The 19,001-nt window shown below is 42.4% G+C and overlaps 1 long non-coding RNA gene across 4 annotated transcripts in view; it reads left to right on the forward strand.

The window, feature by feature from the left end:
- LOC105035273 (uncharacterized) overlaps nucleotides 1-19,001 on the forward strand; it is a 37,231-nt gene that overhangs the window by 6,449 nt on the left and 11,781 nt on the right. For 3 of the 4 annotated variants that reach the window (XR_012142932.1, XR_012142929.1, XR_012142930.1), the window contains exon 4: nucleotides 4,125-4,338. This is a non-coding gene — a long non-coding RNA (uncharacterized lncRNA). The remainder of the gene's footprint in view (nucleotides 1-4,124; nucleotides 4,339-19,001) is intronic. The other variant, XR_012142931.1, reaches the window with a different exon arrangement.

Genomic DNA, 19,001 nt, shown 5'->3' on the forward strand with positions numbered 1-19,001 from the left:
GGAAGACCACGCCCGGACTCCTGCGGGAGCCGGGCTTCGTCCTCGGCTCCAACGGCTGCAGACAAATTTAGTCCGGACTCCTACGGGAGCCGGACTCCGACCGCTGCCGAACTTCAGCCGATGGATCTGCACCCCCTGGCAGGCCACCATAACGGCCACGATTCTGCTCCACTTCCTGTGGCGGATTTCGCGCAGCTCCATCACTCCCTGACAGGCCGCAGTAACCATCACAGCTCTTCTCCACTTCCTGTGGCGGATTCCGCACAGCTCCACTACCCCCTGGCAGGCCACAATAACGGCCACGAACCTGCTCCACCTCCTGCGACGGATACCGGGCGATTCTCCCATCCGCTGGCAAGTCACGACAACGGACGCTGCTCCACTCCTCGCAACTGATTCCACGTGGCGAGCTACGGTGATAGCCACGATTCCGCTCCACTACCCTTCGCAATAAATTCCCCCTGACTATAGGCGGCCCACGACCAGACGGTTACAAACGTCGCCATCAATCCGTTACCTCCTCCGCCTATAAAAAGGGGGATCCAGATACGTTATTCTCTAAGCTCATTCCTTATCTCAAAACTCTGCTAAATTCTCCGTTCGAGCACTCCATTCTTGTTGAGGCAGAGAACTGACTTGAGCGTCGGAGGGTCTTGCCGGAGCAACCCCACCTCCGGTTTAGACTTCCTTTGCAGGTCCCGGCGGCGACCGCGGCTTCCCCGACTCCAGCTTCTCCGGCGCAAGCAGATTTTTGCACCAATAATAGTCAATCTCTCAACTAGAAGTAATATCATAATATTATTCTCACATCGAATTTGAACTTACGATTCACTTGAATAACCATAATGCACAATAAAATTTTATGTCAATCCTTTTGTGATTACTTTCGATCAAGATCTAACTAATCATATCATGATCTACAGATTATCCATCATATTTCAAACTCCATATGTCATAATCTCTTGCGATCTTTTTATACATAATCTCAATGTTTAACCAAATTTTTAAATATTTCTCCTACTACAATCATCAAAGATCTACACTATAATGTCCCTGGTGTCTATCCACTAACACCCATTCTATATCTGATTCTATGTTTCATAATTCATCCACTTATGCTCTGATACCACTTTAATTGTCACGCCCCCGACCCGAGATTTTGAATCGAGGGTCATGGCAACCGCCGCATACTCATAGAAAACTCTTCCCATAAGCATGCAAGGCATCTTATCATACTATCCTAAAACAACAGCGGAATAATTAGTCAACAATTTAAATCTAAAATATAACGACCTAAACCTTTTCTTTAATATCTCAATAAATTCAACAACGATTCAAAGGCTTTGCATCAAATTCAATAAGCCTTTCAACCTAAAATAAAAGTATGAAGATTCTGCTTCTGATCACTCTTCCATTTATATCTTGTATCATCTTAATTCTTCAACATCTGTAAAAACAGTAAAATAGGAGGTAATGAGCTAGACAACTCAGTAAGTAATGATCACTTCTCAACAGATTTCATCAGGCATATAAGTAAATAATCATTTATAGAAAATAAGCATATAGAGTTCATCAATTCGAAATCAATTTCAATTATGCAATATAATTCATGCCAAATTCATTTCTTTTTCGAAAATTCAAGTTTCTTTCAAGATTTCAATTTCTTTTGTTCTTCAATTTTTTTTCGTCAACCATGAGCTATGACCACATTTTCCCTGTGGCAGGATCATAATACCGCGTATCTGCTTGCGGTAGGCTGCGAATCATCTGGCAGTCATGTCCTTTGGAACCGCTGGTCTCGCTGGCGGTTTGTCGCTGGTCTCTCTGGCGACATGTCGCTGGTCTCGCTGGCGACATAAACCCTCAGGATAATCAATGCCAACGTATATGCCCCATTGGCAGGGTTCTTTACATAGTCAGATTGTCAATTCTTATTGTTTCTTATATCATAATTCTTCATAAATCATGTTTCATATTCTAATTTCGATAATAAAACATATAATCATGTAGTATCGAAATCAATCAATATAATGCATCATGAAATCAATATATTCAATCATGCTTTATCATAACATTTCAAATAAGATATTTTCATAACAAAATACCATTCATCCAATTCATGCATTGTTTCACAAATCATGTCAGAAGAATACATTATAATTTGCCGATAAATCTAGAAAAAGTGAAACATTATTTACCTCAAACGTATTCCAATAAATCCACATAATTCTATAAATTTTCTTTCAAAAATTCTGTTCGTAGATCATATCGCGATATCCCATGATCAAACATCCACAATCCTATACAGAATCAATTTCAATAATTAGAAAGAATACGAATACTATATTTCAACGGTTTAAATTGGGTCCGATCATCTAATTTCATCTAATCAAAATCTAATTAGGACCTAAACGATCCAAAGTTTGACTATCAGATCAAATCGGATTCGAAGTGATAGGACCGAGATTTCTTCATCGATTTCATAAAATCAAGTGGAGAGAGAAAATCAAAGGAGAGAGAATTCATGAGGTACAATTCGAATTGATCAAGTGACACAATCCACATTACGATTGGTCCAATATCTCAATTGGTGAAATCAACATGATCAAATCAAGTCATGGCTAGATCGAAATCATGGATAATCAAATCTAAAGATTCATGGTCTGATTAAGGTGGGTGCCAGTACGCTGTCTGACAATCATGGATCAGGATTCTTTGTTAGAATCAGTCAGGACTATTGAAAGAATTTTCTCATTGATAAATCGATCAAGAGAGAGAAATCGATCGAGAGAGAAAAATGACTTTAGAGAGAGAAAATTCTAGAGAGAAAATTTTTAGAGAGAGAAAACTCATCTTGGATTCTTTAGGCAATATGATTCAACAAATTCGATCGATCAGATCAAATCATGCTAAGATTATCATGTGGACAATTCAATAAGATCATGAGAAATAAAATCTAAAAATATTTGATCTGATCAAAGTGGATGTCGGTGTACCGTCCGACGATCATGGATCAAAAATCCATCACGAGGATCATTTAAATTCATCATCATTCTTCTCAAAATTTTAGAAATCTTAAGAGAGAAATAATCTAGAGAGAAGATTCTAGAGAGAGAAAGTAGAGAGAGAAAGTCCAATTCTAGAGAGAGAAAATACTAGTTCAGGCTGAAGAGAGAGAGGGAAGAGAGAGAAACTCTCTTTCTCATATTTTATTATTTATCTCATTATTAATTAATTTTATTTTTCTCTTTCTTCTTTTCTTTCTTTCTCTCTTTTTTTTTTTCTTTTTCTTCATGGAAGAGAGGAGAGAAAATCCTATTTATTATTATTATATTATTATTATTTTATTTTTTTTCTTTCTTTTTCTTTTTTTTTCTTTTCCTTTTTCTTTTTCTTTTCTTTTTCTTCTTTTTCTTTTCTTTTTCTTTTCTTTTCCTTCTTCTTTTCTTTTTCTTTTTCTTTTCCTTCTTCTTCTTTTCTTCTTCTCCCGTGGACTTGTTTTGGGCTGAAACAGGGGACCCTGAGGTCCCCTCGTTGGGTGGCCGGCCGGTGGCGCAGCCGGCGTGGGGCGGCCGTCGGCAGGAGGGGGTGACTCGCCGATAAGAAGAGGGCCAAACCGGTGGTCGGCGGTGACCACCGGCGACGGCAAAACGGCAAAAAAAGAAAATTCTTCCGCAACAAAATCCGGCGACTCCGGTCGCCGGCGAGCGTGCACATCGTCACGGGAAGGAAGGGGGAGAAGAGAGGAAGAGGAGGCTTATCTCCGTCGCCGGCGAAGCTTTTCCGGCGAGAAATTGGACGGCACAGCGACGGGTCTCCGTGAGAAATTTCCGGCGATTGCCGCCGTTTTGCCCTGGGATTTTTTGATAGGAAGAAGGGAGAAGGGTCTCCCCTTTAAATAGAACCAAAGGAGAGGAGTTTGACTCCTCTCCGGTGAGGTTTCCGACTCCGATTAGGAGCCGGTCGGGAGAAGAAGACTCCCTGTGGGAGTCTTCATCATTTATTTATTTATTTATTTTTTTTTGTTTATTTGGGCTGGCTGGGCTATCACATTTATTAAAGTGCTCAATGTCACATTTGCTTTAGTGATAAAGAATCTCCTCTCACTGCATGTCCTCAAACAGCTGTCCTGATTGCTGGGAGGAGCGACTTCAGTCTGAAAGCGTGGAATGTGTTTGTCGGACCAAGGGTCATTGGCAGCCCCAGTGCCGAGCATCTTTGGGTGTCTGATAGTAGCTCAGCTCATTCTGTCTTTTGCATTGCATGAACTACCTTTTTGCCAGTTTGACTATCACTTCCTGTTGGCTGTTGCTATCCATAAATAAATGAGCAATTATGGTCTGTGAATTCAAACTTAGTCTGCTCAGGTTTCATGAAGTCATTGAAACTGATTCATGCCATGTTTTAGTAGTAAATAGATTCTCTGATAAATGTTTGATGGCCATCATTGAGAATATAGATTGTATGATTGATGATTCTAAAATGATTCATTCCTCAAAATATAGAATCATGAGCTTCTTCATGTGTTAGGTAATGGAAATTCACCTATAGCACATCTTAAACACTTTCATGTGTTAGGTAATTGAAGCCCTTCTTTGTATCCATGAATCTCAATTCTCCTATTTTCTTCTTTTTTTTTTTTTTGATGGAAGCGGGAGGTGTTCCCACCCTGATTTATTAATCAAGAAGAGGATTACCTGGGAGTACAAAGGGACTTTGGTTGACCAAGGTCAACCATCTGGGGGGATAGTTTTAAAGTTTTGCAGGTTTGCAGATTGTGGTGTTTATAGGTTTACAGATGTGTGTTGTTTACTGATTTACAGGTTTTCAGATTCAGGTTACAGGTTTTCAGATTCAGGTTATAGGTTTTCAGCAACCAGGATTACAGGGAAAATAAGAAATAAAGGCAGAGATTTTTCCTCCTGTTTTCTTCTTGAACCAACCCCAGCCATAGTTTCACCTCTGATCTGTTTGAATATGTTCTTGGGAGCTGAACCATGTTCTGACCTGTTCCTTAGAAACCATGTATCAAATCTAAATTAGGTTCGCATCTATCCGTAGGTAGGAAACAATAAATGGGACTATTTTTCAGATTTGAGTTATACTCATCTTTGTAATTTGTACCATGCTTTGACTCGAAGCAGGAAACAAGGAATTCGCATTAGGAACTATGCTTGAAGTAGGAAACTTTCTAACTAAGAAGTTTTGTTTTCTTGCCTCATGCTTTTTGACGCTGAAGTTTTATCATGCTAATCAACATGGATTAGAAAATTGGGCCTCTACTTAGGCATGAGATGATGTATAGCATGTATATGTGGACCTATAATGCGGCTATAAGTTGAATTGTCTCTAATAAATATGAATGAGTATTAACATGACCAAAACATGGTTTGATAATAATCCTTTTGTTGCTGGCCAAGCAAAACAAGTCTTCTATCTCAATGATATCAAATTAGGAAAAAATTGGCTAGTTGTGCAAAAATTCCAACATCGGCATATATTTGATGTTTCAGAAGTTCGAGATGAAATCATGGATTTTAATGACACGTTAATTACTCATGATGAAGTGTATCAAGATAATGAGCTGATTGAGAATGATTCAATGGTTGAAAATCTAGATATAGGACTTTTGGTTAGAGGTTGTTATGGTGGTACCATGAGTATCTCGGATCAGCTTGTTATCGTGGGATACCTCAGGTCGTCGAGTTATTGCAGTGGCTACCGACTTAAGAACAGAGCTGAAGTATGTAGAGTTGAGCTATTAACTTACTACCTACTGCATGGTCTGCCTGGCACGTGAGCTGCTTTTGATACATCGGTCGACTTATTTCCTAATGTGTACAACAGCTGTCCAGTTTGAGTGGATAGGTTCAGAGAATCGTCTCTCTTGATTTTGCAGAAGCGATTAAGGGCTAAAATATCTCGCCCACAATGGCATGTTCAACGGCCCTGTAATCTTGGGTTTGTATGATCTTACAGCTGTTCAATCAGCTGTTTGACGATATTCTACATAAATGATCAAAGCCCCGAGGATCAAGCTAAGCAATCCCTTTCAGAGAACTCGTTGCTGCTCTCTTTGATCTTTGAATTTGACTTGAGCGTCGGAGGATCCTCGTAGGAGCGAAAATCTCTTGCTCGGACTTCTTTTGCAGGTCACTCCAGCACTCCTTGCGCAAGGATCAGGCGTCCACCTTCCGACCTAGTCAAAACGAGCAGCAACAGATAGAGAAAGGGTGTAATCTTCATTATGCCACTAAAGCGAACATCATCCCGACTCTCCAATGCCGCCGTCTTTCGTCGGGCGGAGAGCCAGTTCAATAGCCAAGCACAGCCACCAGCGATGGAGACTCCTCCGCCAATCCAATTAGCACTGATCACGGCGGATCAGTTCAATCTGCTTTTTCAACAGGTTCAGAATTTGACGGCCACTATTCAAGCAGTTCAGACTATTCTTGCACCTCAGGCGGTGCCGTAGTTTGCTCAGGCTGCCCCTGCACCTCCCTCAGCAGTGCAACCGACGGTTCTCTCGACGGTACCATCGGCACCTCCCACGGTGTTGCCCCCACTACAGCCAAAGCCACATATGCCTCCTCAGAGCCCAGAGAGGAGGCAGGCTTACCAAAGCCGTCCCAGAGCCCAACAGTCGGTCAGACGGCAATCTCCTAGTTCACAATCAGGATATGATTCAACCCTTGATCGCCATTCTCGTCAGTATTTCAAGGCTTGCATTGTCTGAGATCTTGCCATCGAAAGATGATTTCGGGTACTCAATGAGAGGATAAATAAGAAAATTGAGAATGCTCTTAACAATAACTCCTCGGCATGCCCTACGAGGGGTTCAATAGTGAGCCACCCTTCGCTCCGAGGATAGTGCAGGAGCCACTCCCTCGACATTTTAAGTTGCCGCAGCTCGAGGTCTATGACAGGACCATCGATCCCATCAATCATCTGGAGACTTTCAAAGCGGCAATGCTCCTCTAGGGGGCATCAGATGCCATCCTCTGCTGAGCGTTCCCTCCTACTCTTAAAGGGGCAGCTCGACAGCGATATTCAAGCTTGAAGGTGGCTTCTATCCACTTCATTGAGGAGCTGTGCCGGTCTTTCATCGGTCACTTTGTCAGCAGGCGACTGAAGGAAAAACCGACAGTTGTATGCATACAATTTTAAAATTTTCCGCAAAAATAGTTTAGATTAAATTATTTAATCTATATTACATGCATAAGATCATATCTAAACTACCAATAAAAGATCTATGACGTGAGTTTACATGCATTTAAAATCTGAAATAAAAAAAAATCTGCGATCACATTGATGCCTTAGATCAGATCTAACCCTTAGATCTGATCAGATGAGTTTAAAACTTATTACTTTTGCACGGGTCGATGATCGCCGCTGCTGATAAATGGGGTATCGAGTTCTTCCTGATGCTAAGCAGCCGTATAGAACGTCCGGCCTCTACGGGATGTCCACTCAAAGTTCTGGCACTGATCAGTCTCTCCGGGAGTGCTAGCTTGCACAGGGATCAACTTAATGGCCAATCTCGATCCTTCTACGATTCTCTCAGACTCTTTCGAGATTGAGAAGGACACCAAAGAGGAGGAAAGGTGGCGAAAGAATCCAAAAAGAAATCTCTCTTTTCTGTCCTTTCTATCTTCCCATAAAATCCTAGAGTAGAAACCCTAAGGAACCCACTCTAGAATTCATGCCCAAGAGGAAGCAGATATCCTCTTTCTATCGCACAGAAGGCCCGCCCCCTCTCAGAATTTTGATGCCCACTCAGGTACTTTCCACGATAATTCATTCATCAGATTTGTCGCACAAATCTGATCCATTTATGGTAGGCATGGAGAAGAGGATGAGATCAAGTTCAAATCAAATTTGAACTTGAATTTAAACCAGGATAAGGATCAAGTTTCAAGTTGAATTCAAATCAAATTTGAATTCAATTTAAACCAAATCTAATCCTTATCCAAGGTGCTCTGAGAGTGGACGACAAATCTCTTCTGGGCGTGAGAAACCTTCACGCAAAACCAATTTTTGCATGAAGAATAGATGGACGCAAAGATAAGGTGGCGTTAGGGTTTTGGTTCAAATCCATTTGAACTTGCAATTGATCCAATTAGGTTCTCAACCAAACCAAGTTAGGTTAGATCCAATTAGACCATTGAACCTAATTTAATTAGGTAATAAATTATCTCGATTAAATTCTAATCAAATTAAAAATTAATCGAGCTCAAGTCTCGATCAAATCAAGAACTGAACATCCTTAGCAATTAGGTAATCTTATAACCTAATCGGATCAAACCTAATTGAATCCAATTCAATTAGACTTGATCAAGCCTCAATGCTCAATCAAATTGAGCTAATCAGTAATCTAATTGCTAATTAATCCTCTTATAATTCATTAATCCTTAGCAAATTAATTTATTGCAACTTTTGTACAAGGTTAATCATCAATTGAATTGATAATTATATTTTTGAATGATTCTCAATCATTAATCAGCCATATGATCAATCAGAAATTTTTTTTGAGTGTGACCTCATAAGTTTGAATCTAAGCTGGTAGCATAGGAATAATTTTTTGTACTAATCGAAGTGATCTAGCAATGATACCTAACGTCTGGATAGGCCGAATGATTGCAAAACAACATTGAAAAATCCATTGGCATATGGTTATTGCATAATTCATCCCTTTGACCCTGAATGCTCAGGATGATCTAGGGTTTAACTGTCAACCTTGAATGAGTCATCCACATTGTATTTCAACTTTTCAAATCTACACATAGATTACCCCGATCGAGATTTTACTGAATTAAAATACAGTGATGCACTCTTCTATAATCTGGAGGGGTCAATTCCATTTTGATTCATACACTAACTTCGCAAGTACTTGACTGTGTCTAGAAAGCTTTCATCATTGAATTAGAAATTTCGATAGTTCGATACTAAAGCACAGTGAGTTGCTTGCAAGTCACCGTGGTGATCTTAAATCGGAGGGACACTTATACTTATATCCTTTGCGAGCTATTATTGATAGCAGAGTGCTCCGTATTTGATCACATTCAGTGAGATGTACTCTTACATCTTACCTACATGCCATACCAGTGTCACCATACTCCTTGATTATGAAGACAACCAATCCATATGGCATACAATGACCTACATTTGATAATCGCTATCGTCCGAGTAATAATGTATCGTTTGGTCGCGAACAGGTTTAAGGACTAAATGATATATCCTCTTATATCGATTATAATAGTCCTAAGGACTTCATCATAACACAAGAGTTCAAAAAAAAATGCACACAATATGATGAAAAAATCAAATAATATTTATTAATTACAATTCATATACAATTTATATACAAGAGCACAATCATCAACAGGTTGACGATTGGCTTTGGGACAATTCTCAACAACTTTCATTTGGACTAATGCCAATGGGTACAGTATCGTATATTCATTTTCGATTTATGATCTTCGAACTCTTTAACACTGAGGACTTTAGTAAATGGGTCGGTCAGGTTCTCCTTTCTGTCGATCTTCTGAAGCTCGATGTTATCTCGATCTACGATCTTTCGAATAAGGTGGTAATGACGCAGAATATGCTTGGTGCATTGATGGGACTTCGGTTCTTTTGCTTGAACAATGGCTCCAGTGTTGTCGCAGTACAACAAGATAGGGCCATCAAGGGAGGATGTCACTCCGAGCTCGCCGATGAACTTCTACAACCACACAGCTTTCTTCGCAGCATCGAATGCCGTGATATATTCCACCTCGCAAATAGAGTCGGCCATGGTGTGCTGCTTGGAACTTTTCCAACAGATTGCTCTACTATTTAGGGTAAAAACATATCCTGACACGCTCTTACTGTCGTCATGATCTGATTGAAAATTGAAGTTTGTAGATCCCACAAGTTTTAAGTCATATTCTCCATAAATGAGCCACTGGTTCTTAGTATTTCTCAAATACTTAAGGATGGTCTTTACGACCTTCTAGTGGTTCTCATCTGGATCAGACTGGTATCTACTCACTATCCCTAATGAGTATGTCACATCCGATTTCATACATGTCATGGTGTACATAATAGACCCCACTATCGAAGCATATGGAATTCTACTCATACACTCTCTTGAGGAATTATCGGACAATCCCTCTTTGAGAAAGATTTCATGGTCTATGGGAAGATAATTTTTCTTAAAATTCTCCATACTGAACAGTTTCAGCACGATATCAATGTACATGGACTGAGACAATCCAAGCAACCTTTTAGATCTATCTCTATAGATTTTCATCCCTAGGATGTAGGATGCTTCTTCCAAGTCCTTCATGGAGAACTGAGATGACAGTCAAATCTTTATTCTCTATAATGCAGGGACGTCATTTCCGATTAAGAGAATATCATCTACATACAAAACAAAAAATACAACCACAAAATTATTAATTCATTATATATACAGGGTTCTTCTCCATTCTTAACGAAGTCATACGTTCTGATCATCTTATCAAAATGCATGTTTCAACTTCGAGATGCCTGTTTCAATCCATAAATTGATTTCTGAAACTTGCATACCTTAGATTCATTTATGGATGTGAACCTTTCAGGTTGTATCATATACATCTCTTCTTCCAGTTTTTTTATTTAGGAAAGCTGTTTTCACATCAATTTGCCAGATTTCATGGTTCAGATGTACTGCTATCGCAAGCATAATCCGAATAGATTTAAGCATTGTCATTGGAGAAAATATCTCATCATAGTCAATACCATAATATTGATGATATCTCTTAGCAACCAGATGGGTTTTATAGGTCTCCATCTTTCTGTCTGCATTCCTCTTTTTTTGAAGATCTACTTACACCCAATGGATTTTATCCCTTCAGGTGGGTTAACCAATGTCCAGACATCGTTGACGTTCATGAACTCTATTTCGGACTTCATGGCTTCTAGCCACTTATCGGAGACAGATTTCTGCATGGCATCCATGTAGGTGATCGGATCCTCATTGTTTTCATTGAGTTCAACAGGATCATCATTCTAGACTAAGAAACCGTAGTATCTATCTGGCTGATGTGGTACTCTACCGGATCTCTACAACGGATTCCGGATTTGATTTAATCAAATCCGATTTTATGGGTTCACTAAATTGTGTCGGTACTTCTATCGGTCAAACTTCATCAAGTTCAATTTTAGTGGCATTAGTTTCTTTCTCAAGAAATTTTTTTTTCAAAAAACTGTCTTATTGCTGATGAACACCTTTTGTTCATCAGCAAGATAGAAGTAATATCTCTTAGTCTCTTTCGGGTACCCAATAAATTGATACTTGTCAGATCTAGATCCAAGCCTGTCTGTTTTCAAATGCTTGACATAAGCCGGACACCCCCAAACCCTAAAGTGAGAGAGTACTGACTTATGTCCTATCCACATCTCATATTCGACCCAAATTTAAAATCGACTTGACTACCATTGATGTTCTTTTGCTTGGAACACTCCTTTCGACGATTGGAACTAAGTTCACAACTAAGCCTAGTATCCTAAATTAGCTTATGTGCTGAATAAGAGTGTGCAATCGCAAGTGAAAGGTAGAAAGTAAGAAGATGAATAAACTTTATTCATTCATTCTCGGCAAAATGTTTACAATGAGAGTTTTTACAACGACCTTGGAAGGTCTAGGTACAAAGCAAAAGAGGAGAAAAAAGTCTTAAGAGGCGGTGCCTGGAGCTGGGATGTCCATCGCAGGTACATCGACTGTAGTGGGTTTCCAGAGCTCATCCAAAAAATCCAGATTTAGTTCTGGATACTTCGCAGCAACCCTGTTCTGGACCAGCTGCTTCCCACTAGCATAGGCATCAGCAAAAAACTAGATTTTCTCATCCTCGTATTCTACCGACGCCCGAAAATACACAATGGCCCTGGAGGCGGCCTTTGCTGCCTTCTTCTCTGCTATCTCTAGCTGAGCTTCAAGCTTCTTTATGTTCTCTTGCAATCGGGAGTTCTCCTCGACAGCTCCTCTTAGCGCCGCTTCAGCGTCTTCAGCTCTTCTTTCGGCGGCATTAGCCCTCACGGAGGCTTCTCTGGCCTTCCTTTTATATTTGTCTTTCGTACCCTTGAGCATCTCGACGTCGGCTTGGTGCTTCCTTGCCTCAGCCGAGAGCTCGATGCAACTCTCCATGTACCCATTTAGATAATGGGCAAGCTATTAAGAGAAATCTCTTATTAGTGAATGTGATAAATGTATGTTTAAAATAAATAGTTGCAAAAACCTCGACTTACCTAGATGAAGCTCTCCATGGCTTTTCTCCTCACCTCCCTATGCGGCTTGGTTAGCAGCTTGATTGCATCGGCTGGGAGGAGCATATTGGTGAATAGCTCGTGCGCTAGCCGATAGTCTTCTAAGACTGAAGCCTCGAGCCTTAGTGTAGCTGGCACGGTCTCGGATTTCCTAGCCTCTCCAGTTGGCTCGTCCTTCAGAGAGAATGCGATGACAGGAGTCGGCAAGCTCAGAATTATCTCTTTAGGGGTTGGTAGACTCAGGATTGCCTTTTCGGAAGCTCGGCTCGTTTGGCTTCTTTGATCTCCATCAGAAGTCGAAGAGATCGAGCCAACCCTTGCAACTCTGAGGTAGCTGGCACGAGGAGGCTCGAGACCCTCAGACCCAAAAGCTGGCAGCACAGGGGGACGTCTAATCTTGATTAGGGTGCTTCGGCCATCCGCAGGTTTAGCTTCCCTTTTCCAATGGACCTGCTTTTTCAATTTTTTCGTCAAATTTAGGCCTGTCTCCGCAATCATCTCTGTAAGGCAAAAACCGAACGGTTAGTGTGAAAGCGAAGTAAACAAAGGAACACATGGCTTCAAAATAGAAAATTTATATGCATCTTGAGGAGCAGTTTGGCTGATGTCGGTGTTGAATAGCATTTGCACCAATAGAAGTTCCTTTAGCACCGGAACCTTGAAGTTATGCAAGCTCTCCACTTCCTGCCTCAGGCATTGATCCAATAAAGCTCTTTTAGCATGGCCTCTTGGGGTCACTCCAGGCGACGAACTCCCAGTCCTTACCGGACGTCTGGGAGATGAAGAAGAATCGCTCCTTCTAGCCATGGACTGCGGTGGGAGCATCTTGTATTAGCGGTCTGACATTTTTTTTTCTTCGCGTCGTCACGTACCACCACCTGTGCGAATCCGGATGCCTCTTGATGCTGAAGAAAGAAAAAAAGAGCACGACACTGGGATCAATCCTAGCCAGCACACATACCATGGTAAAGCCGCAGATATGTCGCCATGAGTTTGAAGCTATCGAACACGGCAACATCTCGAGATACTGGAGGAGAGTTGTGAAAAAGGGATGGAGAGGAAGCCTTAGCCTAGCCAGGAAATATTCCTTATAGAGGCTCATTCGGCCCAGGGAAGGATGGCAAACTCGATCACTCGGCCCTAGGATTTCTAGTTGAAACCTCGGTGGGATTTGAAATTGCTTGTGAAGCAGTAACACATCCCATTTTGTTAGCTCAGACCGAAATTCCAGTGGGGCGAAAGCGGAGTCTCCATAGGCCATATCCTTGGCAGGAATGAATTCTGGAAGCAACGACCAGAGAAGAGGGAGACTTGCAACGAAGTGAGGACAAACCCTAAAAGCTTATGCCCAATCTCATCTAAGGCTTTAAATAGCCCCAGAGTTCAAATCATCCCCAAGCGATGCTTCTTTTCAGAGCATTGATTGTTGTGGGCGTGAATTGACAGAGTGATAGCGGACGCTCGACACGTGGCAATCTTTAATGGGATGTAACTCCTGCCGTCGATATGGTAGTTAATGCCAGTGACAGACGAATCATATCCTATGCCACTTTTGAAGAGCCATATGAGAACATGCAACGATACCTGCCATGTGGAGGCGATTTGAATTCCAATTCTTTTAAATTTTTTTTTAAACGCTTGCACAACAGGTATGAGTTGTGTATGGCTTGGATTTCGATCCAGATCATGGCTCGAGCCGTACCTTACCCAAAATATAGCTCAGATCGAAATTTGGCTAATTTAGCTCAGAATGAGATTTACATTAATCCATTCGAACACTACGAACATCAGTAACAAAAATGAATTCCATTCATTTATATCAAAATGATTACAAAGTTCAGATATACAAATCATTGCTTTGGAATGCCACCAGGATGACTTGCTTTAGAACAACCTTCTTCGATGCCGGCAGCTTCTTTAGTCTGGATGGCCGTGTCAATTTTATTTGCTTCAACGGAGTAGCGAGATGCCCTTGTAAATTTCTCTGCGCTATCCACCATCACGGCCAGCAAATTTTCATCTAAAAGGTCGGCTTGAAGAAGCTTGATACTGTCAGTAGGGATATGCGCCCGGATCATTATTTTGCATCTTTCAAAATCCGTGAAAAATGCTGTCTTGCAGGTCTGATTTATGATTTTAGCTCCCTTTTTCTCCAGCCGACTTTCCCTCCTTTCAGCATTTTTGGTTAGGAGCTCTTGATCTATGATTCCGCGCTAGAGTATATTTTGGCTCTCTTTCCTTCTCTTGTTTCTTCTTCAAACGCTTCATTTTTGATGAAGCCTCCCGAAATTTGGCAGACGGCTCAGGGGATGCCTGGATCTCTTTGGAGGCAGAGCCCTCACCCCTCAGAGGTATTCTCTCCCTGCGCCCCACTCTTTCTGAGGTCTTGGCCCTTTTAGCTAAGCCTCCGCTGGGACTCCTTTGAGAATGAATCTCGGAGGGGATATAATCTCGGCTTCTTTTTCCCCCGAGTGTCCTCTTCAAGCACTCTACAACGTCGCGGGTTCGGCGATAGTCCTTTTCAGCCTTAGATCTCTGCCTCTTGAGGTCTTTGATCTTCCTTTCAGCTTTAGATCTCTGCCACTCAAGATCTTCGATCTATTCTCAACTCTCCTTAACTCGTCATCCCGACAGTCAATCATCTCTCGAGCTTCTCGAAGAGCCTCTTCAGAAGAGTTGGTTTCTTTGACCAACTCAGAGTTGGTTGACTTTGTCTGCTCCAAGTGATATTTCAGTGAGTCTATCTCTTCTCTCGCTGTAGCAAACTCCAACGTTGGGGCTTCGGGGGTAAAGCCAATGAAACTGGCTAAGTAATGCCCAACCTGTACAAATGGGTATACAATCGTTAGGTGCTACGAGTCATAAAAGATTAAAAGAGGAGATCCGAAGACACTTTACCTGAGCAAGAGATCTTAGAGCACCCATCATCCTTTGTTGGGCCCTTTGCTCATCCATGTATTGCTTCTCAATAGGAGAGAGAAAGCTTTCTAGAAATTCTACTGCGGACGGAACAGAAGGCACCGGCTGTGAAGTCCTCGCTTGAGTTACAGTTGGGGGAAGGCATTGGAGTGAGAGCGCATGCTTCGAAGGCTCCTTAATCTCCGTCGCCATCACCAAAGCCTCCTTTGCACGACCACCCGCATCCTCTACTTGTATGGCCTCCGTTGGGATCTCCTCAGCATGGCTGGTCGAGTCCATCACTTGTGCCTTTTCTACCAGTCTCTTTTCTGTCGAAACCTCTTTCGGTAGAGCTTTCGCCATGACTTTCAATGGGGCAGCTGTTGGCTTCGTGATTGAAGGAGGATTTTCATCTCTCATGGTTGCAGCAGTTGATCCAGCGATCGGAACCCTCACATCTCTCATGGCTGCAGCAGTTAATCTGCCTCCTTCTAGTCAGTACCAACTCAAGGTTCCTTAAGTGCTCTGAATCTATCTTTTCTTCGAGGATCGTTGAGAGTTACAGCGAAAATTTGGAGTAGAAAAGCCTTGCGGTTGTCTCCTTCGTACATTTGAGAGGCAAATTTAAAAGAGGACAGGGGTGAAGACAAAAAGCCGCTGCTTGGAGAAATTAATTTCTCGAAAAAATCATCGATTATGTGGTCCCATCAATCGCGATCATTCACGGCATGCTTCCGTCTGTCAGGCTGACGACATCAACTTTAAATGCTAGGGCACATATAAATGCGTGAGCACACGCATCCCCTGATCCGAGGTACAACTTTTGAAGTATTTTTTTCGTCTGATTCTCAGACTCAGGAGTAGGGGATAGTGTTATGGTGGTACCATGAATATCTCGGATTAGCCTGTTATCATGGGATACCTCAGGCCGTCGAGTTATTGCAGTGGCTGCCAACCTAAGAACAGAGCTGAAGTATGCAGAGCCGAGCTACTAACTTACTGCCTGCTGCGTGGTTTGTTGGCACGTGAGCTGCTTTCAATACCTCGGCCGACTTATTTGCTAATGTGTGCAACAGCTATCCACTCTGAGTGGATAGGTTCAGAGATAACCGTCTCTCCTGATTTCGTAGGAGCGATTAAGGGCTAAAATATCTTGTCCGCAATGGCATGTTCAACGGTCCTGCATTCTCGGGATTGCACGATCTCACAGCTGTTCAACCAGCTATTCGACGACATTCTATATAAACGACCAGCCTCGAGGATCAAGGTAAGCAATCTCTCTTAGAGAACTCGTTGCTACTCTCTTTGTTCTCTGAATCTAACTTGAGGTCGGAGGGTCCTCGTAGGAGCGAAAACTTCCTGCTCGGACTTCTTTTACAGGTCACTCTAGCACTCCCTGTGCAAGGACTAGGCGTCTGCCTTCCGACCTAGCCGAAATGAGCAGCAACAGAGGTGATGTTGATTCAGATATTATTGAAGCTAATGTAGTGTACAATAGATGGAGTGCATGAAGAGGTTGATGAAGTTTTCATAGATGATGATTTAGAAGATGAAACATTGGCAGAATATTGTGATATGCGGACATAACTACTTATGTTGATCATGACAGTGGCATTAATGCAGATGCATAGTTACTATCTTTATTTTCAAGTAATAAATGTTTATACACTATCTTTGTATTTGTACTAATTTGATGACATATCTGCTTGTGTTCATATTTGTACTAATTTGATTAAGTATTTATTTGTAGTGATACTTGAGAATGGTTCCAGAATTGAGATGCCAAACTAGGGCCAGCTCCAAACATTCACATTCCACTGCACCTACCCTTATAGTAGAGCCATCTGCGATTTTGTCTCAACAATTAACTTCTAACTGACCAGCACCACATAGTCAGCCCAATTCTACAGCTCCAAATGAGCCATCTATGATTCTACCTCAACAATTAGCTTCTAACTCACCTCGTGATGAGTATATAGCACCACCTAGTCAGCCTAATTCTACAGCTCCAAATGAAACAAGTGCGCCTCTTAATGTGTCTAATTCTGCAGAAGATGTAGTTATTTTTAACTAAGTCCTTTGGTTTGTAGAGAAAAAAATTCTTATTTGTTATTTTTTCAAATGTTTGTAGATTCTAAATCCACAAGCGTTGTGGTCGTACATGCGGTATCGACCTAAGTAAAATGTAAAAGGCACTAGGTAAGAAGTTGACAGTAGTGATTGATGTAGATCAAGGGAGACCACTTGATCGAGTGCAGTCAGCAAAATTCTCTAGTGAAGTGGGTTTTGTTACTCATTAATGTATGCATGTGCCTAAAAGATTTAAGGATCTAGATGAAGATGACTTAAATCCTGCATTTGATAGGTTGGAGGTAATATCTTTTGTTGGTGCAGAATTCTGCCGAATCCGGAGAAGCTGGAGTTGAGATGACCGTGGCCGCCGTCGGGACCTGCAAGGGAAGTCTAAACCGGAGTTGGGGGTGCTCCGGTAAGACCCTCCGATGCTCAAGTCAGTACTCTGCTTCAACAGAAATGGAGTGCTCGAGTGAAAATTTTAGCAGAGTTTCGAGATAGAGTTTAGAGCTTAGAGAAAAACGTATCTGGGGGTCTCTTTTTATAGACGGAGAGCGTAACTGATTGACAGCGACGTCTGTAACTGCCTGGTAGTGGGTTGTTCAGAGTCATGCGGAGTTTGTTACAGAGAGTAGTGGTGTCAGGGGCCGTTCAGGGCCATGCGGAGTTTGTTACGGAGAGTGGAGTGGTGTCCATTGTCGCGACTTGCCAGAGAGTGGTAGAGCCACGTGGAATCCGTTGCAGAGAATAGAGTAGGGTAGTGGCCATTATCGTGACTTGCCAGAGAGTGGTGGAGCCATGCAGAATCCATTGCAGAGAGTGGAGTAGGGTAGTAGCCATTGTCGCAACTTGCCAGAGAGTGGTGGAGCCATGCGGAATCCGTTGCAGAGAGTGGAGTAGGGTAGCAGTCATTGTCGCGACTTGTCAGAGAGTTCGGATCTGTCGGCTGAAGCTCGACTGGGATGTTTGATGGAGCGGAATGGCTCTTTATTTCGTCGATCTAGGAGAAGCTCGGATGTTTTCGAGGTTGTGACGGGTCTACTGTTGTTGAGTGCCTAGAGCACTGATGCTGCAGGCGGGAACCATCTGCTGTAGAAACTCAGACGGAGATTTTCTGTTGGGAAAGTCGGGTTTCATGAAGAATCTGACAGAGGGTCGGCCGGCGGTGGACTTCGGATGGCGTTGGGGAGGTTCGTCCGCTGGAGGAGTCTGGGGATCCTGTGGAAGTCTGGATGGCGTTGTTGAAGTCCGGCTGACGCTATTGAAGGTTGATGGCCGGGGAGGTTCGGCGGACACCGGAGACGATCGGCCGCTGTAGAAATCCAGCTGCCGGAGCCCGTCTGTTGTAGAAGCTCATCCGGAATCCATCCGCTATGTAAGTTCGGACAGAGTTCGGTTCTTGCAGAAGGCTGAAAGGAGGCCGCTTATTGTAGAAGCTCGATTGAAGATCAGTTATCGTGGAGGCTCGGAGCAGTGACCTAGCCGGTGGAGTCTGTCCCATTGTAGAAGCTCGTCTGGGATCCGGAGTAGATATTCGAAGTAGACCGCCTACAGTAGGAGTTCGGAGTAGACTGCTTGCTGTAGAAGTTCGGCTCTCGCAGGAGCTCGGGTAGAATCCGGAAGGTGGTTGACCGTCATAGAAACTTGGATGGAGTTTGGTTACTGTAGAAATCTCGTTGTCGGAGAAGCTCGGATATTAACGAAGTCCGGAAGAAGTTCGGAGTAGGGTCGTTGCGGTCGGA

This window comes from Elaeis guineensis, chromosome 7 (genome assembly GCF_000442705.2).
Source record: "Elaeis guineensis isolate ETL-2024a chromosome 7, EG11, whole genome shotgun sequence".
NCBI lineage: Eukaryota > Viridiplantae > Streptophyta > Magnoliopsida > Arecales > Arecaceae > Elaeis > Elaeis guineensis.